Source organism: Diadema antillarum, unplaced genomic scaffold, assembly GCF_040938485.1.
Source record: "Diadema antillarum isolate AM-2024a unplaced genomic scaffold, OU_Dant_1.0 scf00000160, whole genome shotgun sequence".
Taxonomy (NCBI): Eukaryota; Metazoa; Echinodermata; class Echinoidea; order Diadematoida; family Diadematidae; genus Diadema; species Diadema antillarum.
The window spans coordinates 396,923-417,507 of NW_027271049.1; the positions used below are offsets into that span (position 1 = coordinate 396,923).

A 20,585-nucleotide genomic window follows, 5' to 3' on the forward strand; every position below is an offset into this window, starting at 1 on the left:
GAAAAAAATATGAATAAAACACAGAAAAAAAGAAAAAAGGTGACAAGACGTTGAAAATAACCTCCAATATCGAGTAAGTATGTAATACACGTGTACCAAGCCACCGACACAATGAATAGACTACATACATAAACTTAAACCAATATATTATCACAAAAAGGGGTTCTTCAAACTGACACTGTACTGGCAGCCCTAAACTAGAAATAGAAGGAAAACAAAACCTCAATCCATCAAGGGTCAATGAAAACAGGACACACTCCAAGTGCTGAAACGCATTTACCATGTACTATAATATCACACGTTAAAACCAACCCTCCTTTTCAAATTGTTGATGAGAACACTGTGATGTGGGTACGTTTCGAGATGCGCTCTATCTATGAACTCATACAACTACATTGTACAATGAAAAAGCGTCCATACGCCTGCTATTTCTTCGCCAACGTTCATGCAGGTAGCAGTAGTATGAATTTGTGGAGGGTTTTTTTTTTCATTATTTTCTTCAAATTATTTAATCATCCTGTATATAAGATGAAGCAAAAATGAAATGGCTTTCAAGTTTTGACATCGTTGTAATCGTAAATATGGTAATTGGTAGGCCCTACTTAAAAAGTCCTGCATGTTCATAGAAGAGCAACTGGAAATATGCACATCCCTAAATTAGTAGGCCTACATTCAAGCAGCGCATTCAAATAAAAATAATTAAAAGTTCCCTCACTGAAATTCAAATATCTTATCCAAAACGAAGAAAATTCGTCATAATTGTAAAAGGACAAAACTGTCATGCATGAAAACCCATCCAATGTATTCCTTTTTTTTTATTAACTAGCGCTTTGACTAGTGATGTCTATAGGGCCTTTGCTCACTAGCCGAATTACACGCTTGAAAAAATGAATAACATCAAATTCTATATTCCCTACCCATAGTGCTTCGCTCAGGGAGCATTAGTCGACTCTAACTACCCCTGTATTTTTAGTGTCTTTCAACAGGCTTTTATCAGTGTCCATGACCACTGTCTGGTCTAAAATATCAAATTGACGTCCTGCGTACCAGGCTGTGATACAAAGTAATAAAACTACTGCTGTTATACGACACAGAAAAAACAACCCAACAACACTGCCTGCACAGTTCACCCAAGGTGGTACTAGAGCTAGGCGAGCCCTAAGTAGTATAGTACCTCCTTGGTTCACCCAATGATCTAACTATCACTGAAATACTTCTTGGGTTAATTACCATGAAGCTCCTTGGAGCTATTACCTTGGAGCATTATAACGTTGGAGCTACGAGATGGAATCGTGAAGCTATTCTATCCATGGTTGATGCATTCGTTGATGTACAATTCATGTACAGGGGCCTATACCTGAGCGGATGAATTTTATTGTGCACTATGGTATAACACCAGTGGAGAAAGGAATGCATACCATTCGTAGAGTTTTTATCCTTTGATGCATGGCGTGAATTAAAGTTGTTTTTTTTTTCTTTTTGCTGGTAGTGGAATGGCGAAAGAGAGATGGAGAGAGTGATAGAAAGAGACGTTTGGATGAGAGGAGGAGGGACAGTCTTTGCTCTAGGGGTCACGTGTTAGGGGGTCAAGATCAAGCCGTTATCCCTCAAATTTCTCCCTCCGGGCTCCGCGCGGCTAGCTGGAGGTGGCCTTGAACTAAAGAGGTGACAAATATGCGTCGGGATTCCACGCACGTGTGTTTTCTTTCGACGCAGATCCGCGCGCACATTTTTGCTTTCCCTGAAGTCGCCGTCTCCTGTCGGCGCCGGGTTTAGCTGCTGTATGGTGGCGTTAAGTGAACCCAGAAAAAAAAAAGAAAAACACCCCACAAATGTCAGTTTTGAGGAATATGTATACTTTGTGTATATCTAGTTGTCACTGTTGCCGTTTATTTTATTTTGTCGGAACTAAATGACAAGCCTTATCCGTTGTTGGCAGTCATAAAAACGGTTCTTCCTGAATAATGGCTAAACTCTCGATGACTTATCTACTTTCTTTTTCCTTGAAAGCTTATCCCTCTGTTGGGCGAAGAATAAATGTGATGGTTAGTGCACGCAATCAGCATCATCAAAATCATGCCAACCTGCTTTCCATGAGTTAAGATCTTATCGTTTGTAATACGTCATTTATGTCGTCTTGGATGATGCATGTTCTATCTCAAACATCAGTGCTCAATATTCATCCCACCATCCTTGTCTGTGCAATGTCATATGAATTTAGCATAACTTTAAAGGCAATGTTTACCTTTAGGAGTAGTGATTTAAAAAATATTCGAGTCATCACATTTTTAAATTGAATTGAATTGAATTGAATTACTGAAACTGCACTGGTCTTACACTCGAGACACAGCGAACAGTTCCAGTTGTTTATTTTCATATTTCACATCTGTACATATACTTAACAAAAAAGAAACAAAAATACAAACAAGCAATTGGCAAAATGCAAAATATGATATAAGGAGAATTACATTACAAGAAAATGTGTGAACGTACATGTTGTACATAAAAGACAATTCTCTATAACATGTGAAATACGCAGGATCCGCAAAAGCAAAACTTGTGACCACGTGTTCCAGGAAAAGAAGTATCAATGTAAATTAGTTTTGCAGTGGAGATAGCACACAAAGTACTAATGACGAAACTATTTTGAAAGCTAGAATAGCAAGGTACAAAGAGCAGAAGAAGTAAAAGAAAAGAGAAAGAAAAGAAAAAAAGAGAGAAAAGAAAGAGAATAAGTACTGATTGACAAAAAAGAAAATAGTATAAAAATACACTGGTATACAGGCATGACCTATCTACGATCAGTTTCGTAACGAGTTCAAAGTATGAGTTCTATTGTGCAGTGATTAAGGGGGAACATAAACACGATAAAAGCTGAAACCAGAGGTAAAGCAAACGTACACTTCAAATTGATCTGCCATGCATTGAAAGAGAATAATGTAAAATAACAGGTTACATAATTCTAATCAGCCAAGTTAGTCATTAAATAACATTAATTTGAGGGTTTTTTTTAAATAAACAGAGAAGAACATTTGACTAAATCTAGGAGAAGACCATTCCAGAATTTGGGTCCGGTGAAAGCAATTGTTTTTTGAGCAAAGAGTGTGTGAGTACGTGGAAAGTGAAATGAGTCTTGTGGGGTATGCATGAACCGCATAGTTTTTTTGAAACATATGCATAAATATGTCGGGCAAGTTGTTGGCTGATAACTGATACATAAATGTGCCCAGGTTGTATAGAAACAAACCAGTCTGTTTTGAAAGAAGAAATAATTCGTGTGAGAATAAAAACCAGCTAGATTGACTGAAAATTTTCCCAATGTGTGATTTTGCACAATTCCCCAAGTACGTATGCCCTAATTTAGAGAGGGTGAAATAAGCGTGGCATATAATTTTTTCAAAATATATCTATTATAGGAAAAAGAATATTTGAGCTTATTCAGAAATCCAGTATTTCTTGAAAGCATCTTAGATAAATAATCTATGTGATGTTTCCATGAGTGGTCAATATACAAACCTAAAAATTTAGACGATTCAACTTGAATTAAACAATCATTATTCATTTTTATATCACCTGGCAAAAGAGTGTCTGAATAACATATAATTGGTTTTGTTTACATGAAGAGACAACTTCTTTGCTTGAATCCACATTTGAATTGACTTTAACTCTCTGTTCACTACATCTAAAAGGGTTGTTGGGTTTCGATGTGAAAAAAAAAAAAGATATTGGAACCATCGGCAAAAAGAAGGAAGGACAAAACATTAGATAAATTTTTGAAATCATTTATGTAAAGAATAAACAAAAGCGGACCCAAAAGAGATCCTGGAGGGACCCCGCAAGAAAGTGTTTTCAAACTAGAACTAAAACTAATGTCACATGTGTGTATATATTCTAATTCCTTACCTATTGAGAAGAATGTAAAAACATGAAGCAAAAGTCATGATAGGCAATTAATCTCTCTCTCTCTCCTTATCTTCCTCTGTGTTTCCTTCTCTCTCCTTAATTCCTTACCTTCTTTCCATTGCATCTATGAAGTCACAGACCTGTCCTTGCTTATTCCATATACGTTGTATTCATCTTTCTATCATTCTGTTTATATTTCCATTTTCTGTCCGTAACATTTTGCTCTTTTGTGCTTTCTCTCTCTCTCTCTCTTGTATCTCTCGCCCTCTCTCCCTCTCTTTCTCTCTCTCTCTCTATATATATATATCTTTCTTTCTCTCTCTCCCCCTCTATTTCTCCTCTTGTTTCGCTGTCCTCCTTATTTTCTTTCTCCTACATCTATATGTTCTTCCTCTCTCCCATAAATGCTCGTCAAAGATCAACCTTTGTATTCAGAGGCGTCAAAATGCCCTAAAGTGACAAACATACTCCAGTATACCCAATCCGATCTTAATCGCGCGATTTTTAGTAACTCAAAACTGTCCAACGAGGACCTTGGTATATGAAGAAAACGAAGAAGAAGAGAAAGAGTACAGTATTTTTGTGAAGTGCGAAGACGTGGTGGCCTGCGCGCCTGTCGCTGCTGGCTGTGATGGCATGATCACATCACTCTCTCGCTACTTTCGATTCGAGTTAACATTTCTTTCTTTTATATTCATCTTTTTTCCTTCAATTTGTTTGTGCGTGTGTCGTTGGTCGTGTGAGGGCAGAGCAATGTTGTTGTCACCGCAATTGCGTCCATTTTAAAATAGAATATTAAATTCCATTCTAATATTCGTGACCAAAGTACAAAAATGTTGTACACTCAATGATACACACACATTATGGTCATTGGATATGGGCATTCATTGGTAGACATACTGCGAAAAGCACACGCAGAGAACGCGCGATGATGTGCCATTGTGCCAGCACACGCTCAAATATTTGTGAAAAGAATCCCCTCGGTTTGGATACCAAAATGCTTTAAAGCTTTTTATGGATACTCACCCGTCTTCAAAGTTTTTGATTCTATGTTCATTCACATCCTCGTCTGGAAATCACAAGCGATCATTCTTTATTCTGATTCTGAGTTAACTGCTTGAAAACAAGAAAAATTACCCATAATTCTATCCATTACTTTCAATGCCTATTATAGCTCTTGGGACATAAGCCTATCATATTATTTTCCTTGACAGTTTCAGATGTATGGTTGGGCCTAACATGTCTCCATCTATCAGCCTATCGATCTTTCCATCTATCTATATGTCTATTATATCTATCAATCCAGTTATCTCTTTATATGAATGTGATTATTGGGACTCAGATTATGTTCATATTTTATTTTTACAAATTATGAATCATTGAGATCATATTTTACACAATTATTCTCTGCCATGTGTCATGTGCACCATCTATACTGCGCTGCCGTATCTGCCATGCTCACATATCCAAGCTGCCCCCCATCACACGTCGCCACGCATTCCCGCGGAGGTCTCGGTACATCTTACTGCACAGCCATAGGCCGCGAAGTAGCAAGAAAAACACATCATCTCACACCCTCCTCCAGTCCAAGCCTTCCCCAATTGATATCTATATTATTATTGTTGCTAATCAGAAATGCCAACCTCGTGATAGGCTACGTTCAAGACGCTCACGCATTTTCCCCCTCCTGTTTTGGTAGTGCATGGGTCGTTCACAAGCAAACGATTCTACTCAGGACTGCCGATAATTGAATCAGATGAGTTTCTGGCATGATTGCATGCAATCTCTTCAGATCGAAAAAATGCGAGTTATTTTCAAGTACCAGTATCGAGAGCTTGTTGCATTTGTTTTTTTTTTTAGCCTGCAAATAAACATCGAACCATGTGTGGCTGTAAACACTTGTAAAGCGAAGAATATTGCTCCATCTTTACGTCTGCGCCGTTGATAGTCCTGCTATAGCGCGTGATTGCTGAACATCCCAGAAATATAGTCACAGTGTCACTGCGATGTCTGCTACAGCCTTTCTTTGCCGACTTCAGTGAAAAGCCAATCTATGTACAAGTTGGTAACTACAGTAAAACCAAACAAAAATAGTGAAAGATTTATTAGGAAATTAAAGACTCTGTCTTGTAGAGTTAATGGGCATGCATATTGTCATAGAATATTGATTCTTACAACCACAAACAAAGGTAGATGAGATGATAATGTCGTCACCTAACAACTGTCACGTATTTTGTTGGTCAGTTTAACCCCCCCCCCCCCCAAAAAAAAAAAAATCAATTTTGATTGATAGTATATAGTAAAAGATGTGATGTCCCCTTAATCTTGAATATCATAATTGTTGATTTATCATGACTTGATTTCATACAATTGCTTTCTTATATACGTAAACTCCTATAGATATCCATGGTTTATCCACTAAAACAAAACCATGGCCGTTCAGTTTATTGGCTTGATTATTTGATAAAAGGTACTGTTTACGATTAAGAGCAGTGATTTGAAAAATATTCAAGATATCACATTTGATGCATATAATCATGTGTAAGTCAGTTGTATCAGAAAACATCCTTACCATGTAGAAATTCCGCAATAAAGCCTAAAATGTAAGGAGACATCACTATCTTTCTCAATAAACCATAACTGTAGACGGTTTAAAATTTAGTCCAGAAACATTTTTATTATAACTATGGTTCACATTTTGTTTATTTAACAATACTTAACATTAATTACACTGATTCAAACTTTTACATTGGTTGTTTCTATCCCTAACTCAAATTTTCGAGCTATTTTGAATCACTAAGTCTATTTTTGTTTCATCTTCAATTTAATGGTAAATTACGCCTTTGGTATTTATTATGGTGATATGAAAGAGGTCATAACCGCCATACAAATCATTGTCTGATTATAACATATTATCTGCTTATTTTGTACCCTTTGATCTTTTCTCCACGTAAATATGAATCTCTCTCTGAGAGTAAGATCTAAACCAGGTCACATTGTACTTCCGAACCGCTCTTCTGAGGAAGGTATCCTTTTACTCGTATGTTATCATGTTTGCCTACCCAGGAGTGGATGCAACTACCGGCAGACTGAATTTCTTTTCTTTTCCATTACCAGTTTCCATAATATGCACTCCTCAACAAAATACATTCCCTCGGAATTATAAGCGAGCATATAGGATCCAATTATGAGTATAACTAAAAGTAGAATTTTAAAAAAAGATATATCTTTGGATTCATCTCCAGCGTATATATCGCACCCCCCCCCCTTTTTTTGAAATCACGCTATGATTTCTGCCAAATATATATCTCTCATTACTTTACCTATGATTGAGACGCTTCATTATTTCTCTGCCTCTCACTCAATCCCCTCAGCTCTCTCCCGGGCTCGTCACGAACAGAACTGGAACATGGCACTGCATTATGGGTAAAGGGGATGAAAAATCGATGGACCAATCTTGATCTTTATGACGTAGTGACGTCAGTCCTCGACAGACCTGCTTCCAACTATACTATGTCTTATATAGAGAGATAGATTTTGTTGGATCTTAACCTCGATAATGGTAATCTTCATGACAGAAATGGAAAAATATAGAGTGTGTTGGGGGAGGAATGAGAGGGTGTGTGTAGTCCCTATATTCTCTTAGGACCTACATTGATTCCCATTTCAAAAACAATAAGAAAGGCCAACAGGTTACTTGTTATCAACTTATTCTGCTGTCCCTCATCAGCACAACACAAAAATAATTTTACCATAGAAATAAAAATGCAATACATTACCTCAATGCACAAAGAGTATGTAAAGTATAAGAATCATGTCGGATTGCCTCTCATATTGGCTTGATGATTATCTGGAGATCCAGTTATAATGATGACAACTAAAAGAGTCTTTGAGGCTTGAAGAAGCGCCAATTAAATAATCAATTGCCATCATTGATGATCAAGGAATTGCCCGAGGTATATATCGCAATGAAAACTGTAATCTCCCATGGCACCTGTCAAGTTGTTTTGGGTTTGTTCATAAATGAAGGCACCGTTAAAAAAAAAAATGCATTTTTTTAACCGCAAGAAGGTGACGTATTAGTTAGGACAGTTCAATTGATTTTTGCTCCCTTAGCACCCCGTCTTCTGACTCGTTTAATTTCGTTGTCTGTAGTGTTGTATGCTACACCATATGGCGCGTTGTGTGCCACGAACGTTACAGAATAATGAAACACATCTGACCTACGTCTGTACCGCGTGGCAGAAAAAAAAAATAATACATTTAATGATAAACGCGAAGATGTACGGATCATTCATCTTCTCTCCTCGCCACCATCGTACAGCAGAAATCTGAAAATATCATCTCGAATTTCCAAAACCACTCTATCATACGGATGATGGGAAGGGATGGGAGAGGGGAGGGGGGGGGTATAGAGCGAGCGTGAATCATGACTGGGGCTTCTCAGGACCCTCAAAATATTAATATCAAATCCCCAACGAAAACGTAACCTACCTTCGCGCTAAATCCGTGAACAAACTGCACATTAGGGTCTTATTCCACCAAGGGAATAGACCTCTCCCTCCCCCCCCCCCCCCCCCCCCCCCCCCCCCCCTCCCATCCTTCCTACTCATCTCTCCTTGGAAATTGCATGTTCGCAGATGAGATGAATGCGCGTAGTTCAGTTGCCTCGGCTGGAGAAGTGCATTTGCTAATTCCCGCCAACAGTGTCATTCGGGGCGCGAAATCATTCGACACTTTCCATCGTCTGACGACCGGCGATTTGCGGAGAGCAGCGTGCACGCCGCTACGCTGTCAGCCAGCTTTTAGACTTCGAAACGGTCGACGATATTTTTGCGGGTTTTGTTTTTCGTCCTGTCTCTCCCTTAAAAAAAAATGTTATAGTTTTTTTTCTTGCCAAATTTTTGACTGAGGTGTACCAGAATGTAGATACAACGTATTTTTCATTTCGAAAGAACCGAGGAACGGCGCGGCGGTTCCTCTGCACAGAATCAATATGATGATAAAAACGTCTGGAAGAGTTCACGCATGAGACTACAGCTTCATTATCAAAATATCTGCGAGGTGAATCTAAAATTTTAGAAGAAGACCGTTGCCCCAGTTATTAACGTGTAGTTGACAAGGTGCGTTGAGGAGATATATCTCTTTTATGACGTCATCAAAGTCGTCGACCGGCATTTCTACATCATTTAGCATATTGTCCATACAATACAATGGATTTATTCATCAATTTTCTCTCGTTCAAATGGATTACGCTACACAAAGTTAACAAGAACATGATTTATGAAAGATTTGAAGTGCCTAAATTCTACTCTTTTGAATATGAAGTAGCTGCTAATGATGTTGTGCTTTGCCTATGCACCGTTAGGAAGTTGAGAGAGAGACTCCGGGACCATTTGACAGTTGGGGCAGCGTAAGCGTAAGCAAACTTTTATTTCGTACTTATTATGCCATTAAGCTTCAGGGTATAGAATTTTCGTTGGACAATAGTCCATGTGACTGTTCTATAACAATTTCTCCTATTGAAATTGAGAATGAATGAATATCCAGCATGTCTCAGACGCAATAATATTGTCAAAACCTTAAAATTAATAGAAAGCATTGCATGCGACGTCGAGGTGTACGTCATTTCTCTATTCAGGACTTTTCATCAGTCAACAAGACAGACTTGTCGACTGGCTGGTCACACTCAATGCTCTCTGGTAGTGTAGGCTAACGCGCCCGGAGCAAAAGCAAAACAAAATCTTACCCTCACGGATGAAATCAAGCTCCCAACCGTACACCTCGAACAGGTGGAATCGTACACGGCTCTCCTTGTTTTTCGTGCGGAGGCTCGAAATAATTGTGGCCGCCACGGTAGGACAGGCATAAAGGTCAGCTAGCGATGAGAAAGAATTCCTCATCGAAGTTAGAAGGTGCGTGTGTGTGTGTGGGGGGGGGGGAGAGAAAAATAAGGATGATTGTGGAATGGTAGAGGTAGCTCACAGGTGAAAGGGGATCCGCCGAACAGGTCAGCAATTAGCGAGTAAGGCAATGCTAGACGCGATGGAGTGATAGTGGTGGGAATCAGGGGTGGATGTCGACGGTGGTGGCGGTGGTGGCATCGATGCGGAAGATGCAGTGGTTGACAGCTCATGCGTTCAACGCCCACTACACCCCCTCACTCCCCCCCCCCCTTTTTTTTCCATCAGAAAAAACAAACAAAAACCAATCAAACAAAGGAGAAAGAGGACCTCACACTAGTCAAAGAAACGGAATTATACTTTTCAAACTTTTCTGACATTGTATTTGATCTAGCTGTTGCTGCTTTACTAGTAATTCTGATGTTAAAAAAACCCCGCTCGTTAACACTACTAGTATTATAATTATATCGATCTTATCAATATCTATGATTATAAAACAAGATTGTCATAATGTAGACATTAATTGTAATAACATTGTAACAACAGTTATCATGAAAACGAAATATAATATTAATCATGAGAATAACTATGATAGTTTCGATAATGATTTTCATGTCATCTTGCACATCACTAAGTGCTTCTTCAGTATTTATATTCATGGTAGGCATTCTTCTCTCTCCTCACGAGGACGAGGAGTTCGTAGTGGTGGTGGAGGTGGTGGTGGGGAGGGTATGATAGATATGTGGATTAGGTTTAGAGTGATCTTATTTCAATGTATTTGCTAAACGTACAGGCGCTTCTTCCTCAGATCAGGGAGGTGACACCTCCCTGCTCAGATGCAATGTGATTGAAGATCCCAATTTATTTCAAGGAGCTACGTCGTTCCAGGGAGGTGGAAACAATATTTCTTGGGTTAGTGTGTGTTCCTTGTTTCTTGTTTCTTAGGTGGTGCTAATATTTGCTGCCAGTAATGGATGTATGCCATACAGAGACCAATGTGAATGAATATTGTGCATGAAATCGCACTCGAGATATTACTCTGTATATGTTGCGCGTTGTAAACATTATAATACAACCTGTTCACTGTAACAGAAACCTCGTAAACCACTCGCAAAGCACCGCTATTAATTACAAAGTCAATCATAGGAACTGGATTACAGTATTTATGTAGTTTTGATTGGACAGTCTTATCATAGGTAAGTACGGAAGCCTGCCAAGAAGCCGCTCGAGATAATTTCGCCTTCTAGACTCTTTCGGGTCTGAGAAGACGACAAGGCGTGATCCGAGATGTCTAGATCTCGACTTTTCGACCAGCAGAAGTGGATGACAGCTCTTGTCTTCTCGACTTCTCGGGTCCTGGAAGGCAACAAGACGAGATCTCTTATTTTGTAGGTCGATATCTTGCCTTTTGGCCATCTCGGACCCGTCAGACGTGAAGAAGGCGAGATCTCGGATCTTCGCCGCTCGACTTCTCGGACCCAGAAAGGCCAAGAAGCCGAGGCGAGGAATTACCTCGTCTTCTCTGTGGCGTCCGTACCTAAAGCCACGAAGCTCTGCATCCTGTAAAACCATTCGTTACTGTTGTGTGTGGAGATTTTCTCACTGAGGCAGACAAGCTACACCGGAACCAGAAACAAATTGTCAGTGCAATATTTGATTTTGTTACCATTGGGTGCAGTGATTTAAAGACAATTTTGAGTTATCAAAATTTTTAAAAATTCACAGTAATGCTTAGATATATAAGAAGATATCACAATTTTTCTCAATTAACAATAGCTGTAGACGGTGTAGTTTAGAAACAATTACATTTTACACGTGTTCACATTTTGTAGATTTAACAATTCTTAACATTGATTACTCAGTACACGAATGACATTTTTACATTGGTTGGTTTTTTTTTTCCCTAACTCACATTTTAGAAGTATTTTTTTTAAAGCTGGGTAACGATTACCTTAAAAATTTATACAACATGCAATTCAACTGAATTCAACTGTACATAAGTATATATATAGGAACAGCTCACTACTGTTTTATTCTCATGATTCACTGTTCCGTGTTTTTGTGGGTCGTCATCATTATTTCATTTGGAGGAACGATTGAAATAGCAAGCTCAGCTCACAAAACATCAATATACGGGGCAGCTTTGCAAGTGTACTACGCCCCACAACTTCCTCCCTACTCCCATCTCGAACACACACACATACACACACAATGGTAGAGTTTATGTAGGTCATACAGGGATGTAGCCTTTTGTCAAGGCCCTCTCGCTGTATGGTGAAGAGAGCCCAGCCGAGTGGCCTAGCGGCTGGGCTCGCTTCGCTCGCCCGTTACAGCGAGAGGGCCTTGACAAAAGGCTAAAAGGGGTAAAGCCAAAGTTACTGGAAGCAAGGCTAAAAGTCGAAGTCGGGAGAGACCACCAACAGACTTTGCCATTGTTTTTGTACAGCGCGCGTTACATAACATCAAACGCTCCTTCCCCCCCCCCCCCCGACACATTCATGTATCCAGTTACATCGCGGTACAGTACAGCCCAATCGCCCGGGGGAGTAGACCAGCCGCGAAGTCCGAAAGGTCAACGGCCCATTACCACGGTATGGTGCCCCCCCCCCCCCCCCCCTCCTAGCATGCGATATAGGACTTGTAGGTTTATCTGTAACACGATGAGCGCATGTTAGACATTCCTTTAACCACTTGAGAAAACACGTTATCCTACAACTAACCAAATCACTGTGAAAACGGCTCTGATGAAGGAGTATTAAAGGGATGATATTGTATTCTTGAAGATGAGGTTTGGGCTTTTAACTTTTGGTGACATACCAAAAATTTCGTTCTTTTCATCCAAAAATGTCATTATATGCGTATGATTCTTTTTTTTATATGAAACAACAACCGCTCAAACAGAAAGGACAAATTACATCTTTCTCTCGTTTGCGAGAACGAGGAAGCGAAGTCTGTCTGCTGAAATTTATAATGACAAGATTCGGAATGCATGGTAAGATATCTTTATGAAGAGTGCTTCTCGAGATGTTGGGGAGGGGAAGGGGTGGGGAGGCCCGGGTCGGATGGACGGTGGATGGAGAAGGAAGCGGAAGTGACATTTGTGATGAATGAGGTTCAGGAGCCCGTTGTGTTCCTCAGAATGGCTTACCTTGTAACCTCCAATAAGGTGGTTTAGGCTCTTCAGTCAGTCTTCGATTTTCCAATTTCACTGAATATTATCAGTCACTCTATATCTACCTGTCTATAATTGTACATCTATTCATATTTGTATGTATGTATGTATGTATGTATGTATATATGTATGTATGTGTGTATGTATGAAAGTATGTGTGTGTGTATGTATGTAGGCCTATGTATGTATGTCTGTTTGTATGTATGTATGTATGTATGTGTGTATGTATGTATGTAGGCCTATGTATGTATGTAGGCCTATGTATGTATGTTTGTATGTATGTATGTATGTATCTATCTATCTACCCATCTATATGTTTGTATGTATGTATGTAGGCCTGTGTATGTATGTCTGTTTGTATGTATGTATGTATGTATGTGTGTATGTATGAAAGTACGTGTGTATGTATGTAGGCCTATGTATGTATGTTTGTATGTATGTATGTATGTATGTATGTATGTATGTATGTATGTATGTATCTATCTATCTATATATCTATCCATCTATCTATCTCGATATCTGTCATGTTGTTTTAATGCGCCCAAATATCTCGGGAGCACAGTCTACACCGAGAAGGCAAAAAATACACGATCACCAGACGCCAACACAATATAGTCATCTTCATTGCCTTGCCGCGTAAAAAATCTTTAGGCCCTGGATGTCTGATAGATTGCAATATACCTCCATTTCTTTTTCTTTTCTTTTTTGTTGGGGGGGGGGGAACAAGTTACTGTCATCGATGAAGTGATCGTATTAACATCCCGCAATTCGTAAAGGGGCAGCTCTGAAATGTGTGAAAGTAATAGTGATTGTGTGATGTGTTCTTCATTCAGATATAGGAGGAAAAAAGCAGCTTGCTTTTTTGTTGCTGACATTTTCTGCGTCTCATGAATCAGTGGTCACTTCAGGTTGACAACATCACCGTTTATACGGAAGGAAAACTTGCAGACATGCACAGCCGAACATTTCCAGCATTACAGACTCTTCTCGGATTCCATCCGGGTTTCTATATTTAGTTTCCACCTGAAGAACGAGTCGTTCTGTTTTTAAACCGACCATCAAAGCCAGGTGTTGATGATTCTATCACTCAGTGCAGCGTGACTTGGTCAAGATTAATGGCATTTCGCCAATATTCTGAAGTCAAATAAGCCACCAATTATATCTCTTTTCTTCCTCTCTCTGTCTCTTTCTGTCTTCTCTCTCTCATCCGGAAGGCGTTAAACACACAAAAGACGTCGAAAAGAACTTCCTATCCTTCCTATGGCACGATTGACCTCACGTACACTTCCAGTATTTTGCCTCCGCCAATAATATTTCAAGTTCGTACAAGCGCACTTCTGAAAAATACAACAGTCGTTAAACAGAGTTTATTACAACAAAACAGTGTCACCTCCAAAAATAGCGACAAGAACTTTCTTCTTGTGTTACTTTTTTATTTTATTTTTTTGTCAGATTTGTGAAATGTGCCTAGATAAGCGACATGTGAAAATATAGCATACGCAGGTAGGTGGAGGAGACTGGTATGTTATGTCCAAGGAATAGTTCAGTTTTGTGATGACACTTACAATGTGTAAGGGTTCTACGGACTTGAATGAACAGCTTGAATATAGGGGTCTTGAAGATGACACACCAATTCCCAGAAAGTTATTGTTGTATGAAATTGTGCAGCATCTTAGAGAAAGCTGGACGATCGGGAAAAGGGGAAAAAATAAAAGTTAAGAAAAAATATGCACTCCCGTTAAAACGAATTTCATTATAACCAAGCAAATAAACAAGAAAAGACATAGAGCGGATGATGTTGGGCCTAAATATTATACTTCGTTGCAACTGGAATTTCGTTATAATCGTGTTCGTTACAACGGGAGTGGACTGTACACGCCATAAAAACTGATAACAGGAAAATGGAGAGAAGTGAGAAGAAACAGAGTATTACACCAGAGATGACAGGTAGAAGAAAGGGTTAAGAGATTAGAGTATTTTGTTTTGTGTTTTTGTTTTCGTTGTTTTTTATTTCTTTGTATCTCGGTGTGTCCTGAAGGAGGTCACGAAGCTGCTGGTCAACTCTGCTTCAGTTTTTGCGTTTCCTGCAGTGCGTACTTGATCCTTTTTAATGGCTGCAATAAAAACCTTATTTCTGGCCTACACGTAACAATGTCATGTAACGTGTGTTGCAAAGCGGAGAAAACCGATCATAATAGCTTTATACGGCTCAAATCGTGTGTTGCCATTCCGTTTGGTTCATGTCGTAAAAATCTTTGTGACAATCGCGCCTAACACTGAAATTGATAACAGCACTTATCGCTTAAAAAAGAACGAAAATGTCCATAGTTGACTGATTACCTGATACCTATGATATACTTGATTGGAATCATATTAAGGGGAAATTTATCCCAAATAATAGGCCTACGTGGATTGATTAAATGCAAAGATATATATTCAACACATCAGTGAAGTTTGAAGAAAATCGAACAATTGTTCAGAAGTTATGCATTTGATATTAAAGAGGACTTCAACAACCATGTTGTAGTTTTTGTATCAGTGATGACGGTACATGAATTTAACCAAAACTGTGTAGAAAAAAAGATACGTCAAATCATTGTTGGATGAATTGTTGTATATATCTCCTCGTTGAAGAAGAAATAATTTTGAAATTGTCTTGACAAACGTCTAACTCCAACAACTTGTGGATAGTAGTTACCCGAGGAAGCTGTCGTAAATTTTCTGTAATGAAAAATGAACAACTGTCACATCAACGACACCCACGTTTAGGGGAAAGGGGACAAATCATGGGTTGGTTTTTCCATAATGCAATTTCTATCTACTCTAGCATGTCTATCCCTCCTCTTTTACTTGTCCTTTCCTGCCAGCACGCAAACCCAACAGCACTCGTATTCTCTCAACCAACCCTCTTTCATATTTTTTTTCTCCACCTTACTCATCTTTCATTTTAATTTCTCGCTCGGATGCGATCCAGATGCTGGCCACACACACCCGAGCAGCGCGGAAAACAAGCCCGAACCGTCTCAATTCCGACAGCTCGTAAACCCAATGTCATGCAAAATCACCCCCCAAAAATGCACAAGTGTCAGAAAAAAAAATAACTGTTTCTCGACTACCGCCCAGATACGGCTTAGGAGGAGGCAGCTACTGTTTTGTACACAATGCCCTTGAACGCTGGTATGGAGCGTTTAGAATCATTTGTCGAATTTGCGGTTTTTAAAGCCCCCAAGTTTTTAAGTACCTGGTGAAGCTGGGGTGACAGCCATGAAAGCGCTGAATTTAGCAAGGAGCGAGTCTAGATTTTCGACCTAACAAGAATCATCTCCAAGATCGAGTGAAAATCGCCTAAAGTTGACGAAGACTGAAGACTTGTGACGCATGGGGAAAATCCAGCATGGCTGTAGGTTTGTAGGACTATTGATGTGATCATTTCATGTCCGGTCAAAAATGTCGACTTGTAGCTCTTCTTCCATATCATGTCATCAATTGTTTGCTAACTGACCACCTTTTTTTCCTGAGCAGCCAGCTGATAACCTAAAGAGAAATTGAAGATAATCAGGGAAATTCAAAGAATATCTTTCTTTCTTTTTTTTGTCTGTCACTGGCACTCTGATCAACAGGACGAGCAAGTATAATCATATTTATCCTATGTCTCCTGAGATGTGTGACGGATTCTTGGACTTCAGAATATGTAATACCGTCTTTATGATCGTTAGTGTGATGTATCAATTTAGCCCGTAGAACAAGATTCATGAAGAGTCAAACGTGATACCAGCTAGGTCGAATGAATTATACAGTCGAATCTGTCTATAGCGGCCACCCAATTAAATAGAGACGAAAATAGTGGCCACTATTGACAGGTGGCCGCTATGATATTTGCTCCTGCGACAATTGCCTCCACGAAATATCTGCACGCTAAGCCACACATAAAACCTACTCAAAAACATAACCCTAACCCAAATCCTAATCCTAATCCTCGCATCAAACTAAACCTTAAACCCTATCACAACCCTATAACCCCAACCCTTAGTCCGTGGAGAAAATAGGAGCATATTGTCGATGGAGCATAATTGTAGTGTCACCGGCCGCTATAGACATGGTCTTTAACATGACGTTTCTCTCGGAGATATTTTTTTTACTGGTTGTAGGCCTATATGGCAGGTGGCCGTTATAGGCAGGTGGTCGCGAAAGGCAGGTGGTCGCAAAGACAGGTTTGACTGTAGTTGAAATCAACTGTTGTTTTATTGCTGCAGGGGAAAGAGAAAATGCTCCGTAGATTGATGGCACTGCCCTACTTTGAGGGGGAATTAGTACTGCGCAGTTAATTTTGTCTTATTTAGTTTTTATATGTAAGTATAACTCATATAAATGCGTCGAGAAGAGAAGATTTTGAAAGTTACGTAATCAACACTAGAAATAAGGACGCGGGCAATGTGTCAAAGCGAATCATGTAGACACATTGTTCTCTCAGAATGGTTCTGTTTTCATCAGTGATAAAATTGAAGGTTTTTGAGATATGGCAGACAGTGTCATGAGCAATGTCACTGTGTTCGTTTGGTTTTATATTGTTCCATTCAGTAAATCATAACATAATCAAGAAATTGAATGTGTACAATTGCCGAATACAGCAAATAGGAGAAGTAATACATGTGAAATATGAGAAATATTTATAGAATTATTCCGCCTCATCAGGAGTTAACCCGTTCCATACGGGAACCTGGTGGCCTGTGTATTATGTCTATATGGATTTCAGAATTCATTATGGAACAAGCAAAACGGAAGGACACGATCACCTCCAATATCCAGGCATCGATCAGTCCCCGCGTCTTAGTTTGATTCAATTTGAAAGTAGAATTCCGTGTGCTCGCTTCTGTATCTACGCTTCTTGTGTTCCTTTTCTCCTCCTCTCCAAGTTCATCATCTTTCCTCCTCCTCTTCTTCCTCTTTTTTTTTTCTTCCTTCATCCTCCCCTACTTCTCTTCTTTTATCATTCTTTTTTCCGTCCTCTGTTTGTACGCCACCAATGTGCCATTATCTTCTCTGAACTCGTTTTCGGCGTGTGAGGTGATGCGAGGTTGACGGCTTGGAGGTCTATATTATAGTTCCTTTCTTGGTTTCGAGGGTGACAGGCCTTTTCTGATAAAGATGCGTCTGCCGGTTTGATTTACAGCCTGAAGTGAGCGCTGGACCATTGTGAAGTCAATCTTCCGTATGCTTGCATTGCTTTCTTGCGTCTGTCATATTTTATGACGGTGCGCGCATGAACCGCGGCACTGCAGGGGTTTCCACTGAAGCTAGGCGACAGCCCGTAAATGTGAACGATTCGCAGTTCGTGACTATGGTGGTCTCAATGCGTCACGAGAAAAACGAAGAAAAGAAGGACTATCGATGCTCTAGACGTGTTTTCTTACACGTTAGCACCACCGCACACACACAAAAAAGTACAGTAAAAATAGCACTACAGCAACATTAATCTAGCCACATTTAACGCTCGCTGTTCATGGAGAAACCCATCAGATCCTTTGTATATTCTCTCGCAATTGTGATTCGAAATCTGGATCCACATTGATTTTAACGATTGTAAGACACGGAAATGATTCTTCGCGAAAGGTACCATTTATTATAAAAATAAGTCTTTCTTTGAAAATTTAATCGTGTTTCGACCTAGGCGTTTGTGTGAATATTGTCTATGATCAGGGTAGTGCTTAAACAGTGAAGATATAGATATATGCAAACAAAAATGATACTGCTGACAAGATATTTGAAGTTACCGCAATAGACATGAAACCGCAAAGAAAAAAAAAAGGATTATTTACTTACTTTACCAGACTTTTTCCTCGAGAACCATTACAGGGAAATTCCTGACGGGCTGAAAATATTTAGACTAATAAGAAAGAGTTCAAGTTCATATGAACAACAGTGAAAATGTTATCACAATCAGGAAAAAAAAATGAGGAAGTTATCAAATTGTGAAATATCGCTTCGTTTGCTTCACAGAACACTTCTTGAACAGTCAATATGAATATGCAAATGACTGAGTTAACGATATCATCGCCATGCAGCTGGTCATAATAGTGTGAACACAATGGCCCGAATTCACGAAGGTGGTACAAATGAAACCATGGTTTAAACCATGGACAAAAACCATGGAGCGCCAAGTGTCGCACGGAATATTTTGATACGAAATTGGTCATTTTGTCGACAAAATGACCGTTTCTTTAACGAAATTATCATTTCGTGGACGAAATATTCATTTAGTTACAAAATATTGTCATTTCGTTACAAAATAATCATTTCATCGACGAAATGACTGATTTCGTAACGAAATATTCCATGAGACACTTTGCGCTCCATGGTTTTTGTCCATGGTTTAAACCATGGTTTCATTTGTACCACCTTCATGAATTCGGGCCAATGTCTTGAAATATTTCCAATTCAAACACAATCATATATGCCAAGTCTCAGTGCACGTCTCTCAAAGAAAAAAAAAAAAACGGCGCATGACATTTCCCAGCAGCTGCGAATGTTTGCCATGACCAGTTAAGTAACGTGGAATAATAATAATAATAATAATGATAATAATAATAATAATAATAATAATGATAATGATGATGATAATAATAATAACAACAACAATAATAATAATAATAATAATGATAATAATAATAATAATAATAATAATAATAATAATAATAAACAAACAAACGTAGGAACACCTCTAAAGAAATTAAAAAGAAAAATAAGTAACCAAACAAAATATAAATCAATCAATCAATCAATCAATCAATCAGTTAAGTAACGTCGAATAATAATAATAATAATTGTGATAATAATAATAATGATAATAATAATAATAATAATAATAATAATAATAAAAACAAACAAACAAACAAACGTAGGGACACCTCCAAAGAAATTAAAAAGAAAAATAAGTAACCAAACAAAATATAGATAAATCAATCAATCACTCAATCAATCAAAGAGGACAGAGACGGAACAACACTGCAAAGGCAGAGAGTAAGAAATGTAAAAACACCACTGACACGATTTTTTTTTTGGGGGGGGGAGGAGGAAAATGATATGTATTTCGTTTTGCTGTGATGTTGCAGAATCAAATAATTGAAATGTTTAAAGAGCATCTGCCACAAATCTGCCCGAAGTTGCATTTCTGAATGTCAGCTGAACTTTCCTAGGGCACGCACAATCATGTCTGGAACCACGGCTTTGAAGGATCATCTACATGTACTTTACTTCAAAACATTATCAGAAAATATTAATGTAAAATCATCAAATGAAAGGAGTAACAGCATTTTTTACGATGGTTGTCCTTCGAGTCTTTAAAGGACAATAACATGTCGCAAGCATGAAATATAGTTACTGTTTTTCCATTAGAATAATTTTCTCTTTTCAGCTGTCCTCTTCTCGTGTGGAAGGAATGGTGTTGAATATAAATTGTACATCAGTTATAGAAATAGGATGGGTCATACGGGCTAAATTTAACGCAACATGCTAATGCTACGTTTTCGCCGTCCTAATGCGATGTTAAAACAATCTGAAAACCTGTATTTATTTTCACATCTCACTTCTGTGTATTTTTCTCCACTTCT

The 20,585-nt window shown here is 38.8% G+C and overlaps 1 protein-coding gene across 1 annotated transcript in view; it reads left to right on the plus strand.

The window, feature by feature from the left end:
* The window catches only part of LOC139722201 (forkhead box protein F1-A-like), a 46,557-nt gene that overhangs the window by 25,715 nt on the left and 257 nt on the right, over window positions 1–20,585 (plus strand). The gene's annotated exons all lie outside the window — the stretch shown is intronic.